Below are 25,589 nucleotides of genomic sequence, written 5' to 3' on the forward strand. Positions count from 1 at the left end.
CTGAATGGTGTGTCAGCTTGTGTATTTACATGTAATACAGTAGCCGTAATGCTGCTGCCTCCTTTAATTGTGGTGGTTTGCTGGGACGGAAGGTGTTCTGCATGGTGCGAAGAAGGGTGCCTCTGCCTTGAGTGCACAACTGTGTTGTTGGCTGGATCCCTAATGCTGATTTATTTGTCATAGGTGAACATGGATTATGTGTGTTTTTGTTTGCAGAGGCCTGGATCATTGATTGTGGTCTTGCTGGACCGGGAGGGGTCCCCAAAGTGCTTCCCTCATAGAGTTGGAAGACTACTGCCTTCACCAGGGGTTAAGCAGCACAAGCGCAGTGGTGGCAGAATACTGTGTAGTATTCAGTAGTAGTCTTTTTCACCCAGTATCACTTGAGAGAGGCCTATAGGCTGAACTGTGTGCGAAGTCTAAGTATGTGTGCTGCATGTGGGCATTCTGGTGGTGGCATAATACAGGAGTATAACAATTCTGGGCAGTGAGTGTACTGTGGATGTACAATGAGGGCAGAAGTGCCTGTACTGGTACACTACATGCAGACCTTGTGTGCCATTTTGGGAAGCCAAGGCCACCCTGGTGAAACATGAGGAGTAGAGGTATCCCCCCCCACCAGACAGATTTGTGTATTGCTGCATTCCTGTTAGCCAGGTGGGACATGCACTGGAGGATGGGAGAGCCAGGCTCTGTCTGTGCATTTCAAAAGGCTCTTTGATTCGATGATAGATCAAAAGGAAGCGGCCCGGACACATCTCAGGAAGAGGGATATGAGACTGATAAGAGAATCATAAAAGAGTAGGGCTTAAGGCACAGGATTAACCTTTTGATGCACATATCACTGTGGCTGACATCCAGGTGTGAACTCTGGTCACTCCCATGAACGTTGTTGTGGGTTAATCCGCTTTGGAGTCCTGCCTGCTGTGACAGACATCCTTCAGGAGGAAGAAAAATGGGAAAAATGTCTGTTTCAAAGAATCAGAACCCCAAAATAAAACTTCAAACACCCAGACACAATCACATTTTGTGTGTGGAAAAGGGCCTACAATATTTAGAAGTCCTACAATTTTTAGTAGCAACACTCCCACAGTAAAAGTCACACAGAACAATGTTTATGGGCACTCCCACTAGGAATAGTTGCACGCACTGATAATTGTGAGGGATGCTTCAACAGGAAAATTGTAATTTACCCATAATTTTGAGTCACACTCCATTAAAGTAAGTGACACAAATCAACAATTTTTAGCGTCAGCCATGCAGTGATGATTCACATACATCATCAGTTTCTAGCTGCTTCCTCCAAAGATGAAGAGTCACACCAACATAATTCATGGTCTTTAATGAGAGGCTAATCCAAATGCATGGAGGGGTTCTTGAGACACACTTGCAAGCCTGAACTGAATGGCTGCACCTTGTATTTCATTGTTATCAGTGATCCACAAAGAATGTGATGAACAATGGCATCTGAAATCTCTCTCTCTTTTTCTGTCACACACATTATTAGGCCACACACAGACCAAGATATATAAATGTATAAAAAAAAAAATATATATATATATATATATATATTCCACACTGATAAAAATCCAATTCATTCACCAGCTGCAACCCCCTGCGTGTATTCATAGCATAAATTCTCATCGGATAAAATGACCATCGGCCAGATAGTTCTTTTAAAAATTAATTTATTAAGTGCTTATCCCCACAAGTGAAGAAAAAAGTGTCAAATATATAAATATATATAGTTAAACAGTGGGTAACAGCAAATATAACCGTGGTTTGTTAGTTTTTTAAACAGAAACTCTCGTCTCACAGAGAGGTAGAGTTTTATTTTGGCATCCAGGTGTGCATTGTGAAAACTGCTGTGTTAGAAGGTTCTTTGTTCCCTTGGAAATAGGGTGAAGGTAGTGTACTTTGGATTTCCCTGTTCTCATTATGCAACATTTGTGCACACTTGTTAGAAAAACAACATTTAGACGGATGTGATCTTACTCGCGTCTTCCCGGGGTATAAATGTATGTAAACTACTCCACTCAGAGCTCCGCTCTTGTTTTGTAATTGTGACTGATTTTATTAAATACATTTTGCAGACCTTATCTAAGCATAGAGTACTAGAGCTTCATTTGGCAATGGGGTTCCAGGGGGGAGGAAGAGGAACGAGGAGTTCCCCCCAGGGTTTATTGGGAAGGGTGGTACAGCCCGCGACGCGGTTGGGCATCCGGGGTGCCATTTAGACGTGTGAGCGGTCCGAATATAGTTGGACATTTTGCACTCCTGGTCACCATTTTGTGGAAGGTGACCTGGTGGCCGGAGCGCTAGCTAGCTGGGTGCCGGTTTTTTACCTGCGTTAATGGAGCCCAATCAGGGAGGGTTGGGGAGGGAATGGTCAGGGAAAGGGGTGGAGGAGAGTAGCTAGGGGGGGATGGCGGGTCATTTGAAGGGGTTGTGGAAGAGGTAGTCTCAATCTCCGGCACACCGAACCTTCATTGGCAGGACACCCTGGACTTCGACGAGGATGAGCAAGGCGAGCAGACTGCGGCTTGGTCACCCTGGCAGGAAGTGAAGGTGGGGCCCGGGGCGGCCGGTCGGATGGCATCAGCAGGAAGGCGAGAAGGATGACGGGAGGCTGCGGATGCTCCCACTGGGTGGTGTGGCAGTAAGGGTTTTGCTCCCGCCGGTGCCGCCGCCCGGGGGGGCTGCGTCTGGGCCCATCAGATATACAGGGGGCTAGTGGAGCTTTGTCTGCCGGGTGTGAGGTATGTGGTGGTTGCGGACAGGACCGTGAGAGGGATGAGGTTGCGTGGTGCATGGAGGGGTCGGACACGAGCATTGAGGAAGGGGAATTGGTGGAAAGTAGGAGTGAGTCGGACTGGTGGGAGTGCGGGAAGGGGCGGGGGGTTGCTAATCCTGTCCTTAAGTCGTTTCAGAGTGAGAAGCAGTTGCTGGTGCGGCCAGGGGGCCGAAGAAGAGATGGATCTGGGTTGGAGGTGCGGACGGCTCAGGAGCGGCCCGTTACTCTCTCCAGGTAAGGAGTTGACGAGCTCAATGGTCTCGGTGGCGACTGAGGCGAGGGAGGATTCGGTGTGCTTGACCAAGGGAGTGTATGTGCAGGACACGGGGTGGCCACGGAGGCCGGGGAGGTCAAGAGTGCAGAAGGGGACAGTCCTAAGGGGGTCGGAGCAGCGGGCGGGCATGCGAATGGCGACGGGCAACAAAAGGCACAGACGGCGGGTGGCACGAAGGAGGAAGAGGAAGGGGAGCCGGCCCCCAAGTGGGTTAAGTTGCCTTACATGGGCACTGCAAAACCGCTGGGGGCTCATTTGATGCAAGCAACGAAGGACAAAATCTGGAAAGGGGGAGTACGTTGACGTTCTGAAGTTGCTGCACCGGGAGGTGCGGGCAAAAGAGGGCTCCAAGGAGGAAGAATGGGAGTTTTCTAAGAGGCCAAATGTTCCGGTTAACATCGAGAACTGGACAGCGGCCTTCTTGCTTTTCGCGAGCGCATATTGTGAGCGCTTTCCGGAGCGGGCAGTGGCATTGTTTACGTTTATGGACATCATCCGGAAGGCTCACCTTAACTACGGGGGGTATGCATCGAGGCAATATGATGAGGAATTCAGGGCCCGCATGGCCGCGGACCCCGAGGCGAAATGGGGGAGATAGATTCGGACCTCTGGCAGCACACTATGGGCCCGGCAAAATTCGGGAAGACGGTTTTCACAGCCAGTGGATTGCCCATCACTTATCGGCCCTTTCGAGAGCACGCCACCCAAGGGGCGGGGTCCGGGTGCTCCAGCCCAGCTAACTCCAGCCCTTCAGGGCCTGGACGCTCTGGCGCCTGCTGGGATTACAACAAGGGCATGTGCACTAGGGAATATTGTAAGTTCCGGCATGAATTCTCTAAGTGCGCGGGCCGCCACCCCATCACGCACTGTACAGAGGGGTCGTCAGTCAATTACTTCATTTTAGAGGCCTTAACAAAAGTGTCATATGTGTCAGTGGATGTGGCCATCAGAATGGTGGAGCAGCTGGGTCACGGAGGGCTAATGGCTAAGACTGACATTAAGTCAGCTTTTCGGCTGCTGCCAGTACATCCGGATGATTTCGAGTTGTTGGGGATCCAATTTCAAGGGTCCTGTTATGTAGACAAGGCACTCCCAATGGGTTGCTCCAGCTCCTGTGCGTTGTTTGAGTGCTTCAGTACGGCATTGCAATGGATATTCTCGAGGTTAACAGGTCACCAGCAGGTGACGCATTACTTGGATGACTTCCTCTTCGCGGCTCCAGCGGGCAGTCCGCGTTGTGCAGCGGTGATGGGAGAGTTCGTGAAAATCATGGGAGACCTTGGTGTGCCCTTGGCTCCCGACAAGACAATTGTTAGGTGCACCTGTTCCAATAAAGCGGCCTTTTACACACAGAAACAAGTCGTGGTGTTGTTTCCTCCTTCCCAATGTTGATGTATTTACATCGCTGTGGCAACAGGTGCTTGACTGGTCTGCCTCACTGTGCCACAGGGCGCTCCTACGGCAGGACTGAGATTTCTCTTTAGGAGTACTTGTCCCAGTGCTCAGCTTTTCAACCAGGTCAGGTGGATTTTTTTCGATTTGAACTTTTGAATAGGAGTCTGTATTTGTATTTTTTGATAAAATAAGTATCCGTCTGTAAGGAAGGCCTGAATATAAGACATTAGAGGCGTGAATCAGGAAAAAACAAGAACTGAGCAGGAAAAAGGAGGGCGTCTACGGTACCACGGGGTATGGTGTGAGTGCAACCCAAGGAGCAGCAGAGAGCTCAGGAGGGACATTGTATATATCTATATACCAACTATAGACCCTACTGGATGAATGGAGGTGAAGAAGTGAAAAAAGGCGTAGCTGACCCTGGGGGTTGTGACTAGACCTTTTCCCAAATGCTAGGGGCGATGTGGAACATACTGGGTTGACAGAAGCGAGTTAATACTTTCTTTTTTCACTCCACAGGCATGAGGCATTACTTTCCATCCCTGGGTATGAAGCCAGTTGACAAGCAACCCAACCCTTTTCCCTAGCGTGATGCATGTGATCGAGATTAAGCAAGTTTAAAATGAAGTTATTAATGTTTCAGAAAAGGGCATGGTAAAAGTATTGACATATATTTAAAGTATTGAAAAAGTGCAGTAATCAGACGAGGCAAGGCTTTTTGGCTGGGGGTATCCTCACTATGGACAATAATGCTCACTTCAAATTTAAATAAGAAAAATCAAAGGCTAAATTTTCTCTCGCTCACTGAAAGGCGTTCTTAAAGTGGCATAAAGAAGTGCTCCAAGGCTGACAAGAATTGCAAACAGGGTTCCTTAAAGTTCTCAGAAGGTAAAACACCAGATTATTAATATGAAAAATACGATTAGAACTTGTACTCTGCTAGCTATGGCTCCCGTTACCTCTTTACCAAGGATACTGAGGAAGAGAATCAGAAATAATAACGAGGATTTCTTAGATATGTTTCTCTTTCCATTCCTGCCAAATGTCGACATTGCACTAGTGGATGCTTCCGCAGATGTGCAGGCAGGCGACACAGTGCTGTTAAACCTCCGAGCACGAACACAGCAAACAGTGGTACAGCAAAGGCAAGACCACAGCGCCTCATTTACTGCCTTCTGCCAGAGGGGGATTGGTACTTCCCCGCTCTGAAACTAGTGATCAGAGCGGACTGGATGCTAGCTTCCTCTTAAACATAACAGCCACACACGATCAGCAGACTGGAAGGCCAGGAGTAGAGTGGGGGCAAAGCGAGCTAGCAGAAAAGAACCCAAGTTCAAGTAAAGTAGCAAATGAAATAGATGACATGCTCGCACTGCTACCTTTTTAGTCGTGTATGTGAGGAGGGGATCAGGGAAAGGTAATTTCCTAACACGATGCTCTAAAGGTGGTACCATGTTTCACAATTTGTGCACTGTGACTAAAAAGTATTTAAAGGGTGCCCATCATTTTTATCATTAGGATGACCGTGTTTGGACATTTAGCAATTTGTTCTGAGCATTTCGACACTATTGTCAGTTTTGCCGCTATTAGTCAAATTGTCTGTCACACACAGGGTCTGTATCTGTCGGGTTCCTTCTTCATTTCTCTTTGTACCAATTCCTCAACCTTTCAGCCTCATCTTCAGTCTTTCTTGTAAGCCCAGATACCTACTGTACTACCTTCGTTAAATTCTCCAACGCCGCACTGCATAGGCGGAGGACAGCTATTCATAATTGCACTGGTGATGGGGATTGTGGCTACTTCTGAACACTACCAACCCCCCACTTTGAAATCCAATATAATGCTCCCAAAAATGCACAAAATGCGTATTGTCTGTTTGTGTGTCAAATTATGTATTGTGGGATTACCATACATTCACAGATACCAGCACCAGAAATTCGTCAGGAAAAATTATGACGTTCATCATAGGCATGTTTCGCTGTGCATTCCGCAATTTCAACATTCACTGGTGAAAGTTTTGCTGGCAGATACAAATAATGTCATGCACATGAGGGAAGCTAAATGTGTCAATGTCTAGCTTTCCTTTTTCTCTGCAGGAACGTAAGCCTTTTTGATTCCTTTGTGGACTTCACTGACTCCCTATTAGATGCTGCACCATTTGGTGGTTAGATCATGAGCCCAAGGTCACCAGACTCCTCTGACCAAGTTTAAGAGAAAGATCCTTTTCAGGACTGTTTTTTGCGTGCAGAGATAAGACTCTGCCAATTTTTGCACCAATCCATGAAGATGATGATGACCTTATGATCTGTGTCTACCTTGTGGAGGAGAGGAACTAAGCTTGGATTTGTAAGGAGTGCAACCTGTGTTACTGTCACAAGAAGCTTGTACCATTAAACACAGTGAACAGGTTTATTCAGTGTACAAGAAAATAAATATGTAAATCTATTGTATTGCATTGCAACATTTTTCTGATAGAGACTTCTAACTGCAGATACCTCACCTTTTGAATATTCCTCAGGCGTCAGAAAGGCTCCGTAAAAATTTGAACAGTATCTCTGCACGCCAGTAGGTGGTACAGTGCAGCTCCACACTGACACCATTAAACTCCGGAAATGACATGTGGGGCCTGTGAAAGGCACCACTCAATGTTTTTATGTCAGTTCCTTTCTTTCCGCACTGACAGAGGTTGATCCGGAGCTACTACTCTTCTCTCTGCGTCAGTTTTTTACGCAAATATTTTCAGTTGAAAGGGAAATGTCAACTCTTAAGATGACGATTAAAAAACCGTAAGGAATATTGCCAATATTGCTGATGATAGACCATCATCAGGTTTGCCTGTGGTGCCTGGTGCCTGAGGCTAAGTCACGACTCTTAAGACCTGCAGTGACTGCACATCAATGAACTCGAAGGCCATACATTACGCAAGGTGAAACTCTATGTTGCCAAGCACCGGAAGATTTTTTGACATGACTGGTACAACTTGAAGGGTCAGTCCTCATCCCATTCTTGGTACAGAAGTCGCATGAGTCATTCCCAAGCACAGTCGTCATCTTGCTCCACGTCTTCAGGTAAGTCGAAGGATAAACACAAAAAATGCAAGCGTGACTTGAGTACTACCCGCTACTCACACACCCCTCATTTCTTCCTTTCGGGCCTGTTTGACTCTCTGAATCCACCACTGGATCTCCTCCGGCTCCCGTTCCAACTCCACCTCTGGCACCATGATCCACGCCAGTCCCTGGAACTTTGACTCAATTGACACTGAAGGAAGAGTTGCCCATGGTGCTCTCTGAGACAGCAACAGTACGACCTCAACAGAGGCAGAGTGTGGCTCCCAGCAAAGCACCATTTGCCTCACTAAATTTGGCAGCCCAACAGTGGATGGACTCATACATTACACTCCTTGTTTGGCACAGATTCAGATAATGATTATTATGAGGGTGTAGAAATAGAGAAACCACAACATGTGGGAAATTATTATGGTGGCCTCCAAGAAGCCAGTGGGCTAAATACTTCCCTGGAGATGGGTATCCTCTTACCCCGCTGGTCTTGCCTCTGAGGATAGTGCTTTTTATGCAATGGTGATGCACAGGGCAGCCACAGTTCTTGACCTGAAGCTCCCCACCTTAGAGGTCAAAACGAATGCCTGGATGGAAATACTCCAGCCAGTGCAAAATAACTACCAACCTCCTCTTGCCCTACAGTGAAGCACTTACAGATACCCTTGTGGAGACCTGGTGCAAACTTTGTTCTGGTCCCATCGATGAATCGCCAAATTTCACAACACCACTGCTCTGTCTTGGGCAGCTCTGCATTTTTGTCACATCTTGAAAGCTTGGTGGTGCAGGTATCTATGAGTCAGATAAACCTAGATATCTTCCTGAATAGTTCCCCTGACAGAGAATCGAAAGATGTGGAGACCTTTGGGAAGAGGGTGTTTTCTTTGCCAAGTTTGGCCCTCAGGGCCCTGAATGCCAACTGCCTCCTGGGCTGCAATTGTCATGGTTTTTGAGATTCAGTGGCTCAAGTCCTCCTGGGTGCCTTTGATGATCTCTGACCAGTCCTATCCCTAGCTATCCAGACAGAGGTGATGTGGCCTAGTTCACACAATTCTTGTGGCTGGGACACCACCAATTCAATCGGGTGTACCATTGGCACTAGCATCATTTGCTTCCTACAGACTGTTTTTTCGGTGAATGTCCAATTGTCCACTATGGACATGCCCTTTGACAGGACTTTTTTAGGAACAAGGCAGATTCTACTCTGGAGTGGTTCATGGAGAGCAGGTCCACAGCACAATCCATGCACCTCCTCATCTGAGCCATTCTGGACATTGGTTCGGTTCTGTGCCTTTCCCCTGCAAAGGAGAATCCAGGACATTCAGGCTATGATCCCAGTCTTTCAGCCTCTGTCCTGGATTTCAGTGAGGTCTTCTCTGAGGATTCTGGGACTGAAGGCCTCCTGTATCCTACTAGTCAAGCATGCCAGGTGGCATATACGGGCTCTGCAGTGGGATCAGAAGTCTATGTGGGCCAACAATCAAGGCGACCTCTCCAACCACGTCCAGATCTTGGAGGAGACTGCAAATGACCTGAAGTGGAGGGTACTAGACAGCAATTGGGTCTGTGGCAGACCTCTCTCCCTAATCCACCCAGCGTTGAAAGTGGTCACCAATGCGTCACTTCTAGTTTGGGGCGGCCATCTGGGAGAAGTAAAGATCAGAGGCCTCCGGTATCTGGCGGAAGCCTGGTCTCATATCAACCTCAGTACACACAAGGGGCCAGATGTATGAAACTTTTTTGCATTCGCAAACGGTGCGAATCGCAAAATTCAGCCGTTTGCGAATGCAAAAACGTGGTCTGCGATGCATGAAAAACATTTGCAGACCAAAAATAAGAAATCACAAAAATTGCGATTTTTTGCGTAGCAACCTGTTTTTGCGAGCTGCATTTTGCGATTCAGTATTTCCAGTAGGAAATTACGAGGCGCAAAATGCGATTCGCAAAATCCAAGTCGCAATTCGATGCATCAAAAAATCACAAATTGCGATTTTTCGCAGAATGGCATTTTGCACATGCAAAATACCACTAAGTGAAACCAGGTGGTAACCAGGTGCAACCTATATAAAGAGGCCCAGAATGCCTCAGACTCTTTTCCACAATGGCTGCACTCTATGTAATGGCGAGGAGGATGAGGATCTTGGCAGGTTTGAGGAGAGGGAGGAGGAGACAGGAGCACATTTTCAGAGTGCGCATTACACTTTTTGACCAGACAGAGGATGAAATATTTGAGAGGTATAGGTTGAACTCAGCCATGATACTTGATCTGATAGCTGAACTACAACCCATACTGCAGCGCAGAACACATAGGACTCATAGCATCCCCACCCATGTGCATGTATTATGCTCCCTCCACCTACTTGCCTCAGGGAGCTATCAAAGGGTCATAGCAGCAGCTGGAGGGGTCTCACAGAGTACCCTCTCTAGATTTTTCAATGCATTTATTAATGCCATTCTGAGCAGGATATACCAGTACATCAGATTACACCACACCCCACAGGAAATACAGCAGAAAAAAATTGATTCTTACCAGATAGCCCAGTCCCCCCATGTCCTAGGTGCCATAGATGGGACACATGTTGCAATCTGTCCACCATCAGCCACAGAGTATGTGTACCGCAACCGTAAATACCAACATTCAACGAATATACAGGTGACATGCAATGCCTCTTATATCATAACTGATCTCGTGGCCAGGTACCCAGGGAGCACACATGATTCATACATCTTTCGCCATAGCGGCATTCACACAAGACTGCTAGCTGGGGAGTTTGGAGAAGGATATCTACTAGGTATTGACACTCTGTATACTGGTGCATTGTTGGCGTGCTGATGTCAGATGGCTCAGTTACTCAATATACTCTCTGTCCCTTCCAGGAGACAGTGCCTAGGCAGTGCGCACCTACATGATGACGCCCTACCTAAATCCTGCAACACCAGCAGAACGGAGATACAATGCAGCACACAGGGCGACCCGCAACGTGGTGGAGTGCACCTTTGGCCTGCCGAAGAGTCGCTTACGGTGCCTCCACAAAAGTGGAGGGGCACTACAGTACAGCCCAGAGACAACATGTAGAATAGTGGCTACTTGTGCAATCTTGCACAATATAGCTACCACCTGGGGCTTACCTGTGGAAATATCGGAGCCAAACTCAGATGAGGATGATGATCCCATACCACCCCTACAGCCAGCAGACATGACCAGTGCAGCAGAGGCAAGGCAAAGGCGTGCTGACATCACACACAACCATTTCAGATGTAAGTATGTAAACACAAATCCACTGACAAATGTACCTGTAGTGAGTACATTTATTACCTTAATGTCAGGTAAAGTTAGTCCAATGAATACCAACAAAAGTGATTAAAAAAACAAAACAATTGCAGTTCACTGTAAAGTACTATTCCTTCATAGTGTACTCATTACCCCTCTGGCCACTACAGTCACTTCTTGTGGCCACGCACGCCATTTGAGTGCCCAGTTGCCTCACTGGCACCTCAATTGTCTGCCTCTGTTGCAGTGCTGTGCCTGGCACTGCGCCGTCTGGTATCCATTGCGGGCACAGCTAGGCTGCTGAGGCTGGATGTGTCCTCCATGTCCCCCTGGCCAAGCTCACTAGGTGTGGCTGACCTGTTTCCCATGATATTGTCAATCACATTGGTGATTTGGACTAGTCCTTGAGCCACATCCCTGCTGCTGTGTGCTGCCTCAACCTGTGCAGCCACTGCACAACGTGAAATTAGGGAGGTGGAATTAGCCAGCCTATTCACAGAGCGACAAAATCCCCCAAACGTACTCATGAAGCGTTGCTCCTGCCTGTGGTGACTCACCCTGTCATGGCGCAGCTCCTGACATAGTTCCCTCACAGCAGAAGTGAGCTCCCTTGTGTCCTGTGATGCCTGGACCTGTCCCTCATGCAGCTGTTCAATGTTGGAATTCAGGCACTCCAGCTGGCAATGCAGCCCCCCATGTTGGCATTATGTTGCTGCATCTGCCTATGTAATGCAGTGATCTTTTTATTCTGCAGGCGCTGCTGCTGCAACATAGCTGACTCCAGGCCACCAAAGAAAGAGGTTCCCTCGCCTGCCTCATACGCCTGTGCACCTGCATATGTTGGCATCCTGTGCGGTGCTGTGGTCTGCTGCGAACGGGGCTGCTGCATCTGGGTGCATCTGCCAGTTGGGGATGGTGTTTGTGGGCCTTCCTGCTGCTCATCGGGGTCCTGACTCAGTTCTGGCAGTGGCAGTGCCCTAGGCCTGCGACGGAGTGGCGCAATGTTCTGAGACCCACTCGTATTGGAGTCTGAAGCAGGATGGGTGTCAGTCTCCCCTAAACTGGCACATGCTGTGGCTGCTGGGCCTGGCCCACCTGCAACGACAAAATGCAGCATGACAGTTATGTTTGTTACAATTAAGGTCACACAATGGTAATAAAGGTACAGGAACTTCTCTTCACTGTGCTGTGGGTGTTGTGTTCTTCTGGGTGTCGCTCTGCTTAATTACATTGTCTGTGCTACTTTCAGCTCTGGGTTGTGGACTACCACTCCCATGAGGCATTGTTGTACTGCTTCTAAGATGTGGAATGGACTACTTATCACACTGTTTTACATTACTTGCTAATTCCTAAGAGGCTTTTGTGCATACACATATGGGGTTACATTTCAATAGTGCACTTACCTTTGATGGTACTTGGAGTGCCGGAGGTGTCAATCTCAGTGACCCCACTGACTGCTTCCGGGAGGAGTGTGGACTCCACTAAGTCCACTATCGGGGTGGAGGGTGTCTTTGTGGGTGGTCCCCCTCCTGTGCTCCTGGCCTTCTGCAGTCGTCTTGCCCTTCTCTCCTTGGCACAGGACCGCAGGTCGTACCACCTCTTCTTTATTTCTTCTACCGAGCGCTGTGCCACTCCAACAGCGCAGATCTTTGTCTGTATTTCTGCCCAGAGTCTCCTTTTCTCACTCTCAGGCATCTGGAGTGAGCTTTTTCCAAACAACCAGTCATGGCTCCAGACCACCTCCTCTGTCAGCACCTCCAGCTCTTGCTCGCTTACGATTTCTTTCTCCCTTCTCCTTTCCCTGGGCAGAGGTGTCCATGGTTGTTCAGCTGTGCTGCTGCCTTCTCCAGAGACTTGCTCAGTGTGGCTGGGCTGGCTCTCTCTGAGCCCTGGTTTGGGTGTGGCACCTGAAACTGCCTGGGATGACTCACTTCCTGCTTGTGATGTCATCAGGCTCCTCCAAGTGTGCTTTCTCGGAATTTCTCACAATTTGCGATTTTCAATTACCGAATCGCAATTTGCGAAAATGCAAATTGCAATTCTGTAATTGGGCCTCGCAAACAACAAATAGCGCTAATTTCGAATCGCAATTATGATACATGGCCAATTGCGACTCGGAAATAGCGATTTCTTAAAAATTGCTATTTGCGATTCGCATGGCCAATTCTTCATACATCTGGCCCAAAGATACCTGTGTGTAATGATTAAATAAAGCCACAATATGACAATATTTTAATGGGCATCAGATAATTGGAATGTTGGAAGCTCAGATAAAGAACATGATTTATAATGGAACAATGGTAACTGGTGTAGCATTCTTCTCAGCCTGAGTACTCCCAAATTAACATGCCAAATATGGAGCTTGGTCTTACATGTCTTTATTCTTCTGCGTGCAAGTGCGAACTCAGCATTCCGGTCACCACACACAAACATGCATGTTACAGTTCTGCGGAGCCCTTTAGGAGCCAACAGGGTTCCGTCATTACTACTCAAACAACACTACATCTCCCCCCTTGTTAGACAAAAACAACACTTTTTTTTACAAATATATATACATATATTCTAACTCTTCTACAAGTTTCTTTGGAGCATTTAGATCATGTCCTTTGAAGCTAGGAAGAGACAGGCGAGTAGCGTCCTCTAATGACACAGGTGACGTGGGGGCAGATGCAATCCGGGGTTACTCTGCAGTCTCTCTTCAACCAGTCTTAGATATGTCAATAGAAACTGGTGAAAGTTGAAGCAGAGGTCTTAAGTGCAAAGAGTCTTGGGTAATGGACTTCCCAGGATGGTGAGCAGTCACCAAGCGTCCCTAACTAGTTACGAACTTCATACGGCTCAGTTTCAATGAGAGCATCAGATTTATGCTTTCTTTTTTGTCACACCAAAACATGATCTACTTCACAGCAGATAATGTTCTTGGCACCACTGTGTTTGTCAGCATACACTTTCATCTTTTGTTTACGGCTCAAGTCTTTCTGCCGAAATTCGCGATCAGTGGTAGACCTTATGTTGAGCCATTGTTGTAACTTCGTCACGGTTCTCCCAAACATCAGTGTGGAAGGACTTTCATCTGTTGTTGAATGAGTAGCCGATCTGCATGCTTGAAGAGTAGCATGGAGAGCTGACTTCAAACTAAGCTTCTCTAATTTTGCATTCTGTACAGTCTTTTTAAAGTTGCTCATAAAGTGTTTGTCAACGCAATTTGCTTGTGGCCAAAGAAGTGTGATTTTCTGATGCTTCACATTGAGTTATGTAAGAAAGTCTCTGAATTCTCGACTGTCAAAATTGAAGAACACGCCTTAATGCAAAGATTCCATCTAATCTTTCAATTACTTTCTCTTTAGTAACTGTTGTAAGATTGTCAATAAGCGGAAAACAAGAATACTCATCGATCATCACAATCAGGTGATGTCCATTGACAAGAAGACGAAAGAAGTCTACAGCAACTCTCTCCCATAAATGTTTTGGCAAGTCTGACATATTCAAGGAATGTAGAGTTACTTTGCACTCTACAGTAAGCAATTGCACAAATTACAGGCTTTCATATCTTTCTCAACTCTTTCATTAAAATGAGGAAACCAAACTAGGTCTCAAAGAGCTCGTTTGGTAGCATCAATTCCACAATGTCCTTCGCCGGCCATTTCAATTACTTGTTGTCACAGGCTCTCTGGTACTGCAATTCTTGAACCTCGCAAAACAATGGCTTCTTGAGTAAATGATAGTTTATCTTTTACAATCTTGAACTTCTGATATTCACTGTCATGTGTGAGAAGTTGAGTGTGCTGTCTCCAGGATTGATGTGTAATTGTATCTTTTAGCATCAGCATGTCACTATCTTTGCTTGTTGCAGAAATAATTTGTTCCAAAGAAATATCAGCTGGAGTTTTTGACATCACAATGAAGTTAATGTAGGGTTCAGACACTTTGGAATGTCTCCCCTGACACTATACTGGCACTTGTGAAAAGTAGTCAGCGCGGTATTGATCCTTCCCTGGTTGATGCATGATAGTGTAGTGATATTCCTAAAGTCGCAAACCCCAATGTTCAATTCCAGGAGGCATCTTAGCTTTTGAAGTGCCAAAGAAAGTAAGAAGTGCTTGATGATCAGTTACAAGAGTGAAAGGGTTTCTATATAAGATGTGGAAAAGGTCACACTCCTAGACTAATGCTAAGCTCTCTTTTTTCAGGTTGTGAGTAGGCATGTTCAGTTTGTCACAAACTTCTGCTTGCATAAGCCATAATATGTCTTCGGCCCTTCCTGTGTCCATTATGTTGAGTAAGGATCGTGCCCAACCCTACTGGGCTTGCGTCAACAACAACCTCTGTTTGCAACTTTGGATCTTAGCAGGCTATTTCAGTGGCATTTACAATTGCATGCTTGATTTTCTTAAAGCTTTGTGCACATTCACATGGCCAGTAAAATGGAATATTCTTTTTTGTTAATTCTCTTAAGGGAGTACTTATGGTGGCAAAGTCACATATGTATCTATAACAGTAACTGGCCATGCCAAGGAATGAACGTAACATGGTAACATCTTGTGGGGGATTAGTAGTTGACAAGGCTTGTATTTTAGCTGGATCTGGCATCATACCCCCATCAGAAAAGATATGGCCAAGGAATTTGGGATTTGATTTGTGGATCTCACACTTTTCTACATTCAAGGTTAAACCTGCATCAGCAAGTACTCGACAAACTTGTGTAAGAGTTTTATCATTTTTCTTTCCTGTAGACCCAGAATCCAATTTCAGCACTATAATTGAAAGCATTTGTGACAGGTTATATTCTAAGTCCAGTTCTGCAGCTGACGACACACCGAAAATTAATCTTTTTTATATGAACAAACCAACATGATTAGAAAAGGTGGTAATATACCTGCAGTTTTCTTCAAGTTCTAACTGATAATATCCTTTGTTCAGATCAATGTGAGAGAAGACTTCGTCACAAGTTAACTTTGTAATCATCTTGGCAATGTAAAGATTGGGATGTCATTCTCTTTCCATTGACTTGTTAGCTTCGTGAATGTCAATGCAAATGTGTACAGCTCCTTCACTGTACTTTTTAGGTACTGCCACAGTGGGCAACACCACAGAGTTGGACTACTAGATCACTCAATGACATTATGTTATTGTATGTTCTTAAGCTCTTTCTCAACAGCTTCTTGTAAATGAAATGCAATTTATCTATGTCTTTTATCAACAGGATGAATGTCCTCATTGATATGAAAATGCACTTTCTTGGTTTTCAGTTTTCCCAATCCATGAAGCAAAGAAGGGAACTGTCTTACTGTTTCATGATGAGCATTCATGTAGTAGTTCCAAGATATCAGTTCCATTTCAGCAGCAATATTGAAACTGAATAAACAGGCACTTGATGCAGTACGTTGAAGTACATGAATGGGTGCTTGAACCTTTGTCTTTTTAAGTTCAGGGTTGCTACGATTTAACCTTGACTCTTCAATGGCATTGACGCAGCCCATGTGTACACTTTAGTTTTTGATGATGTAAGATGGGGCAATGGAGACAGTTAAGTAAATTCTTCAGTATTGGAGCTTTCATAGATTCAAATGCTTGAATCATTCCCTGTCGTAGAAATGGGAGTCCCACTGCACAATAGTAAAGCAGCGTATATTGTTAGAATGGGCCCTGATGACAATGAAACCATAGGTGTCATAGCCTATTTATGCCCATTTAAAAAAGGACCAAACTACAAACCTTAGCTAATCATACTGCACTACCCTCCGGAACACTCTGAAGAGAAGCTGATTCCCACAGACTTTCTACTGCATTATTTCAAACCCTATCTACAGCTATTCTGACTTAACTATCAAGTCTCAACCAACTAAAAAAGGATTATTCAGATCCTGTGACACATGTGGGAAAAATAGTCTCCCCTCTGAGGACCCACAAAGGTAATATATATACCGCCTTCATTCAGGACATAAGGTGAGAGATTGTAAGATTTGTTGTGCCTTTTCTCAGAAGACATTAAAGTACAGAGAAGGTAGGCGATTGTTTGGCTCCAAAAATACAAATCTAAGTAGTGCCCTTTATCTGAAGACGACAGTGATGAGTCATCAAAGACTGTTCCAACTAGAAAAAGGGAAGAATCTACTGAAAAAGAGTCTTCAGTGTCACTTTCTAAGACCTTGAAAAAATCTCACCATACCACTCCAGGGCACTCAAAGAGGCATGAATACTAGACTTCTACTTCACAAAAAGAAAAAATTGCCTCAAAAAGATTCACTCAGAACCTACTACGCCTTTCCTTAAAGAAGCACATCTAAAAAGAGCCTCATAATCTTTACCATTCACAACCAAATTGACTGGGACTTCAACTTTCAAATTTGTCTTCTCATTGACGATGGTGCAGTTGACGATTGTCTCACTGACAACAGCGTTAGCATTGACGACGGAAATCTCAACAATCACTACAGCTTCATCACCTATGATTAATACCTCACCTTCTTTGTCATTGTCAATGATCATAACAGCAAGAATTCACCAGCAGGCACCGACTAAGGTAATGCCAAATACTAAATCACCACTGACCATCCTCTCTGCCAGTGCAACAATAGTAGCACTGGTGACAAGGGAAGATTCGTTGACGAAGCAACCATAAACAAAGAAATGGCCATCTATGGCACTCCCGTTGACGGGAGACCACTCAGTACCCCTACCACCGACGAGGGAAGCTTCCGCTATACAACTGTCAACAAACAACACCACCATTGACGAGGGACCCATCTACAAGACCATCGACGAAGGAACTGTTGATGAAGAAACCTTTAAGGAGGCAACCACCGACGAGGCACCCATTGACGATGGAACTGTTGACCAGGGAGCTATTGATGGTAACTAAGAAAACATCAAAAACAGCATATTGTTTGCTGTCATTAATCCCTACAAGGGATTAGTCTGGCTCAGAAACAATCCTGCCATCTGCTACATCGCCAAGCATGGTATCTGGCAATGAATGCCCCTTCGGACCTGCCCACAGCCCTTCCGAGCTTCATATGAAATGCCGGGAAGAGGAAGATGATTACGAGCAATACTACAAAGACCACTACTATACTGCCGGAGAGCATTCTGAGCATTACCAGGAAGAATATTCACATAGCCATCATACACAACAGGAACCTTCTATTCAGATGCCTATGTCACTGTTGAGCAATATTCAGAATATGTTCCAAGACTCCTACCATAGATTTCGAGAGTCTACTACCACAGCTCCAACTCCTCAGACACCTAAGCCAGTGCCATTGCCTCAAGTTCACACACCGCTTCTGCGGTCATCGCAACTTTTCACTACACCAACAACTCAGTTGCCAACTTTAGCGACTACATTAGCTGAACCGCCAGCAGACAAGGCACCAACCACGGATGAAGAACAAGAAGAAGGAAAAAACAGGGACAATACATCAGTTCCCAATGAATGAGATGACTACCTCATCCTCACCTCATCTCCACCAGCAGTAGTGGATTCCCTGCCAGAGGACATCAGTGGCTTCCATAACCTGATGATACGTGCTGCAAAACGATTCCAAAATTAAACTCCTCACAAATCAAGCAGATTATTTCCTCTACCATTTTAAGGAACCCACCAAAAATCAGTTTGGGCTATTTCAATAATTGATTTTATTTGGGTGGAAGGCCTCAAAGCTTTGAAGAATTCGGCAACAGTCTTGGCAGTCATTTCTAGGCTAGACAAAAAATACAAAGCCACTGATGATACCCCAACATATCTGATTGGTCAACCCAACCCAGATTCAGTTGTATCCCAAGCAGCCCAGCAACACTCTAAAAATCCATCTACTCCAATCTTCACTCTCCCAGACAGGGATAGCCGAAGCCTAACAATGTTGGAAAGCGATTTTCTTCAATGGCAGCTATGATGGTGAGAGCAGCAAACTCTCTTTTAATATTAGGTCACTATGATTGCCAAATGTGTTCAGATATTTCCTCATTCATTGACGTACTGCCAAAGGGAATCCAAGCTAGAGACTTAAAAATTCTGCAAGAGGGAGAGAAAATATCGGCAGAGATCATAGTCTGCGCTGTTGACATCTCATCTACAGGGTTTAGAGGGCTTGCTGGGGTGACTGTATGCCACAGACAAGGATGGCTAAAGTCCACCTCTTTTCACCCGGAAATCTAGAGTAAAATCTAGGTTAAATCCAGAGTAAAATATTGGATATGCTCTATGATGGCAGGTCATTGTTTGGCAAACATGTGGATGAAACTCTCCAGTCCATCAAGGCTGACATGGATACGGCAAGGTCTCTAGGAACTCTCCAGTTGAGAAAGCAGTCCTTTCGAGGAGCCAGGAGCAAAGGAGCATACTCATTCAGAGATGGGTACAGTACTAGTTTGTTCAATCTCAGTACCGTCCACAGTAGTCATGCCAACAGCAAAATTATAGACAATTACCAGCAGTAGGATATATACATCCAACCAGGGGAAAAATACCTTCCAGAGGCAGAGATTCCAACAGAAAGCAGTGACCTCTGCATGGAGCCAGCTGCCCCTCAAACCCCACCAACACAGCTTGGGGGTTGAATTTCACAATATCTCCACAATGGTCCCAAATAACTTCCGACAAGTGGGTGCTTGATGTCATTGCCCGGAAAACACCTTGGAATTCGTCAAAACGCCACCAAATACCCCACCAAAAGGAGCACCCCTTCCTCACCTGAAGCAACTTCATGCTACAGAAAGGAGCAATAGAAGTGTTTCCAAAAACACCAAGAGGAATCAGTTTTAAGTGGTTCCAAAAACACAAAGAGGAATCAGTTTTTACTCTTGCTTCTTCCTAATCCGGAAAAAGTCAGGAGATTAGCATCCTATATTAGAACTCTGAAATTAAACAAATTTCTAAAAAAAGAATCTTTCGCATGGTGATGCTTCAGGATGCACTTCACCTTCTCAACAAAGAGGATCACATGACAGCCCTCGATCTCCAAGTTGCATCCTTCCCTATCATAATACATCAAAAGCACAGCAAATTTCTTCTACTCAAGGTTGCAAACACCCACAATCAATTCAAGGTACTCCCTTTCGGACTGAAATCAGCACTACACACCCTCTACTGAAGCAGGGTATTAGCTTCAGTAGATGCCTATCTCAGATAGGGCAGAGTTCAAGTCTTTCCATACCTCATCTGACTCCAACAACAACTTTGAAATTTTGGGGAGCATTCCCAGATACAGTTCAGGGCAAAGCCTTGGCTTCACAAGACAGATGAATAATAATTCGACAACTAGCACAAAAGCGGTCCACAAAAAGTCAATTTTCTTCTGGATATATAAATCTCTCCTCTGAATGCTTTCCTCTTGCATTCCTCTTATTCTGAATTCCCGTCTCCGCATGCGGCCACTTCAAAAGGAATTGGACAAATAATGGCTGCAAGCACAGGGGCCATTCGAAAACGTCATTCAGATAACACCAACAAAGATCCCAGCCATGCTATGGTGGACATGAACATTGAATCTTTCCAAAGGTCTGTCTTCTCTGACTCAAATTCTCGAATGTGTCACAACAATGAAGCCATCCCTGGAAGGCTGGGGTGCTCACCTCCAAGACCTAACAATCAGCAGCAAATGGAATCTCCAACAAGGAAAAATACATATAAACCTACTTGAACTAAAAGCCATCACCTTGGCGTTAATATCTTTCCTCCCCAGGATAGCACACTCATTGATTCTCATACGTGCAGACAATACCACCAGCATGTTTTATATAAACAAGCAGGAAGGCACTCAATCCCAAGTGCTAGCTCATCAAGTGCAGGAAATCTGGAACTGGTCTCTACAACACCAGATAACACTCAGAGCAGAACATGTGCCAGGAGTATCCAATATTCTTGCAGTCTCATTAGGAAGGACCGACACAAATTGGTCCGAGAGGGAGCTCAGCCATCACATTCTGAACAGCCTCTTTCATCTTTGGGGCAAACCAAACTTAGACCTGTTTGCTACAAACGAGTACCAGAAATGCCAATTGTTTGCAAGTCGGCATCCGCAGGTAGGATCATGGGGAATGCATTTTTGATGAGGTATCAGGAATCTATGCTTACTCTTTTCCCCCAATCCCATTGATTGCAAGATTTATCAAGAAGATGAAGCAAGAGCTTTGCCTGGTTCTCCTAATTTCTCCCAGGTGGCCCAGGCAGTTTTGGTTCACAGAGCTGCTGCTGCTGTCAGAACAACCTCACTTTCCTCAAACCGATGCCAACACTGTTGGCAATGAGCCAGGGCCGTAGTCATCACAACCTGACATTGCTACATTTGTTGGCCTGGCTCCTGAATACAAGTTTGCCAAAATTAGATATTCCTTCAGACTACAGGAAAATCCTTGTGAAAGCAGGGGCATAAACTACCAGCAGAACATTCAAACTCAAATGGAAATGTTTTTGCAACTAGTCTGTAGGGTCCAAGGTTCACCCTTTCACATCACAGTCTTAGCAAATTCTCCCATGTCTACTCCATGGAGCATGATCTGGACTGAACCATTCCTTCACCAGTGTTCATCTGGATGCAATTTCTAGATTTAGAAGATCTAATAACACGCCTTCTTTATGGTCGAGCAGAATTATAAAACAATTCCTCAAAGGCCTGTGCAGGACATTTCCTCCTGTAAAGAGACCTCCTGCATCGTGACTCCTCAATGATGTGTTAAGACAGCTCATGAAACCCCTCTTTGAGCCCATTCACAAAGCTGGATTGAAATACCTCAACTAGAAGACATCACTTCTAGTAGGACTCACATCAGCCAAAAGAGTGAGTGACATACAAACATTCACCATAAAAGACCCTTTCCTTCAATTGAGGTCGGACAGTGTTATACTTAGAACCAATCCTACGTTTATACCGATGGTCCCTTCTAACTTCAACTTGAATGAACAGTGAAACTAGACATTCTTCCCAAATCCTGAAAAAGGTGCAGAAAAATCACTGCATTCCTTAGACGTCAAAAGATGACTCAAATTCTATTTACACAGGACCCATCAAATTCACAAGGCAGATTAATTATTTGTCACCTATGGAGACCTAAAAAAGGGTTTCACAGTTTCTAAACAGACCATTGCCACATGGATTGCATTTACCATTCAGTTTTGTCATATACAAGCAGGAGGATCATTACAAAGTAAAGTCAGAGCCTATTCCACAAGGGCTTTTTGAACTTCCACAGCTCTGCTTGCATGTGTGCCCATCCAACACATCCATTGTGCAGCAACATGGTCCAGCTTTATCAAACATTGGTGTCTTTATGCAACTGAAAAGGCTGATGCAGCTGTGGGACAAGCAGTGTTGCGACATGTGTTTCAATACGGTGAGCCTCCGGTAATTTCTTTCCCACAATCTGCAATTTTACTATGCTATTGTAATTAACTTCTCTTTACTGCTGACTATCCAAATTCAAGCATTTGACTCTATTAAAGATCCAATCCTGGAGACGAAAACAAGTTACTTACCTGTAACTATACTTATCCAGGATTGGTATCATTTGTTGATTCATATACAACACACCCTCCTCCTCTCAGAGGCTCCCCTTTGTTATTCTTAAATTGTTTTGTTGTATTTCTGCTTGGAAATCAGTGGGAATCAGCCACTCTTTGGAGTGTTCTAGAGGGTGGTGTCATCTGATTGGCTAGGGTTTGTAGTTCAGACATTTTTTTAAAAGGACATAGCTAGGCTATAATATCTATGGTTTCATTGCCATACCGGTCAATTCTAACAATGTACATTGCTTTAATATTGAACTGTGGGACTCTCACTTTGACAATGGGGATTGATTCAAGCATGTGAATCTATAAAAGATACCAATACTGGACACCTATAGTTAGAGGTAAACAATTTTCTTTTTCCTCAGACATAATGTTTATCGACTCAACACTGTCAATAATAAAAGTTATGCAACAGCTGTTTATCCTCAGTGTGATTTTTGGACAATGTTTGTTTGACTTTCTTTATTTTTCTTGTTGACTTTTCTTAGACTCATATTTTTCTTCACATGCAGTCAGTCCAACGTGCACGGTATCTGAAATAAACATCGACATTGAGCATCCATCTCCTTCATTATCGCTTAATAACTGAAACTGAAGAAGATTTAGATGATGACCGAATTCATTTAGTGTTGATTTGCCCAGCTGATGTTGTCACTGGGCCTTGGGGGCGCACCTGGAATTCAAAATTCAGCGCTTCTTTAATCTGACGGTAGGAGAGTTCATCAGCATGTGGTATTTTCTTTATTGCTTCTTTTACTTTTCACCTGCAAGATTCTTAAGATATTTGATAATCTTTTTGTCATCTGTTTCTTCCAGTGCATCAAGGAAATCAACAATAGTCTCTGCCTAGGCAGTCCATCGGTCACCAATATTTTGGTTTTTGCCAGTATAGAATGGAAGTGTTTCTTTTAAGAAGGAAGCAGCATTATAACCATTCGTGGAACTTCCTGATATTGACATCGGAGTTCTCTCCAGCATCATCTGCTGTCCACCAGGACCAGTTCCATTCAGACCATTGGCCAGGCCCTGTGATGTGGTAGCCTCAGGATCATTGTGCATGCTCTCTGTCTGTGAGGCACAGCCTTCTTCTTTAACAGAGGGTAATGGCATTGTTTCTTGCACAGGTTCTTCACTCTTCTCGCATCTTTGCATTGTATGTAATGTACCTGGTTTTCACTGTCTTTGGCAGTCATTTGTATAGGCAATCACTACTTTTAGCACTTATTTGCATTCAACTATCACTGCCTCTGGCGCTTCCCTGTATCTGGTGATTGCAGGCCTTAGCATTATCATTCCATATATCTTATAGCTCTGTGTTACGTTGGCGCAGTACCTCTTTTATGGTTTTACCAGCAGGTATCTGGGTAATATTACATAAATGTCTTTGTAAGGCCTTTTTCTTCCACTAAAGTTCAGCACTGTCTGGAATGGTGCTTTGACGACTGTTAGTCTTGGCATCATTGGCATGATCTCCCCTAAACCTTTTGCCTCTACTTCCCAGGTTGCATCTGTGTGCTGGACTCTGTTTTTGCTGTTTTATTTGCTCTGGACAGTTTACCACTGCTGACCAGTGCCACAGTGTAAGTGTTCCCTGTATAAATTATATGTGTACATTGGCTTATCCATGATTGGCATATTTGATTTACTAATAAGTCCCTGGTAAAGTGCACCAGAGGTACCCAGGGCCTGTGAATCAAATGCTACTAGTGGGCCTGCATCACTGGTTGTGCCACCCACATTAGTAGCCCTGGAAACATGGTTCAGACCTGCCACTGCAGTGTCTGTGTGTGCAGTTTTAAACTTCCAATGCAACTTGGGAAGTGTACCCACTTGCTAGGCCTAAACCTTCCCTTTTTATACATGTAAGGTACCCCTATGGTAGGCCCTAGGTAGCCCCATGGGCAGGGCGCAGTGTATATTAAAGGTGGGAAATGTACTTATATGTACTACATGTCCTGACAGTGAAATACTGCCAATTTCGTTTTTCACTGTTGACAGGGCTATCTCACTCATCGATCAACATGGGGGCTGCCTTTAAATATCATTAAAGTGCAGTTTCCTTTTGGGAGCAGATAGAAATATGGTGTTTAGGGTCTCTGAACACACAATTTAAAAAATACATATTTTACTGAAGTTGGTTTTTAGATTGTGTGTTTGAAAATGCCACTTTTAGAAAGTAGGCATTCTCTTGCTTAAACCTTTCTGTGATTCTGCCTATTTGTGGATTTCCTGTCTGGGTCGGTTTGACAGTTGGGTTGTTTGCACCTTTCCTCCAGACAGTGACACAAAGGGAGCTTGGGTGTAGTCTGTATATCCTGATGGGCCATCTGGGTTGAGGGGACAGGAGGAGTGGTCACTTACACCTGAAAGGGCTGCGCCTGCCCTCACACAATGCAGTCTCCAACCCCCTGGTCTGTGTCTGGGGCTTGGCCTGGGTAAGGCAGGATCTTGAAAACAACAGAGACTTCTCTTTGAAGTAGGCCCACTTCAAAGGCAGAAAGGGGTATAAGAAGAGTACCCAAAACCCCTCAAAATCAGCTTACTTCTGGAACCAAGAAGAGCCTCTGCCCGGGAGAAGAGCTGGAGAAGCTGGAGGAGCACCTCCCCTTCGCCTATGACTGTGCTTTGTTGGCCTGCCTGAGAGAGGACAAAGACTGACTTTTGTGTGTCTTCCCACTGGTGAAGAATCTTCAAGGGCTTGAACTGAGCTTGCATTCTGTTGTTGAAGTCTCAGGGACAACAATGATTTCTCTCTGCCAGCACCTGGGCTTTCTGCTGCGAGTTCTGCCTGCCAAGTGCTGCCCTAACTTGTCTCTGGGCCCTTGAAAGGTGCAGCTGGTGGAAAAGGACAGCAATCCACGCAGAGACCGATGTGCGGGGAAACTTTCAATACTCTCCCTGCCACTAAATGACACGCCGCCAGCCTCGCGGCTAAAATCGATGCTCTGCCTGCATTGCAGCTGGGAGAGCGATGCATCATGGATGGAGAAACAATGCGCAACACCCACAGCGGCTGCTGTTAACGACGCATCGCGGTTTCCTGACACTGTGCGACCGGATTTCAATGCAACCTCGCTGGGTGTGGAAAGTCAATGCAAACCCTGCCAGGACCCGAGGTGCCCATCCGGGATCGACGCCTCGCTCTCTTGCGGGAGAGAAGAAATGATGCCTGGCGACCTGACCAGAGGAGGAACGACGCAAGGTCTCGCTTGCGAGCGAGAAATCAACGCATCATTGGCCTTTTCTGACGCACACTCGCCCGTGTGGCTTTATTTTGACACTACCAGGTG

At 45.2% G+C, this 25,589-nt stretch overlaps 1 protein-coding gene across 4 annotated transcripts in view; it reads right to left on the reverse strand.

Moving 5' to 3' along the window:
• NFE2 (nuclear factor, erythroid 2) overlaps nucleotides 1–25,589 on the reverse strand; it is a 227,007-nt gene that overhangs the window by 70,548 nt on the left and 130,870 nt on the right. The window lies entirely within an intron of this gene.

The sequence above is a fragment of the Pleurodeles waltl genome, chromosome 4_2, assembly GCF_031143425.1.
Source record: "Pleurodeles waltl isolate 20211129_DDA chromosome 4_2, aPleWal1.hap1.20221129, whole genome shotgun sequence".
Lineage (NCBI taxonomy): Eukaryota > Metazoa > Chordata > Amphibia > Caudata > Salamandridae > Pleurodeles > Pleurodeles waltl.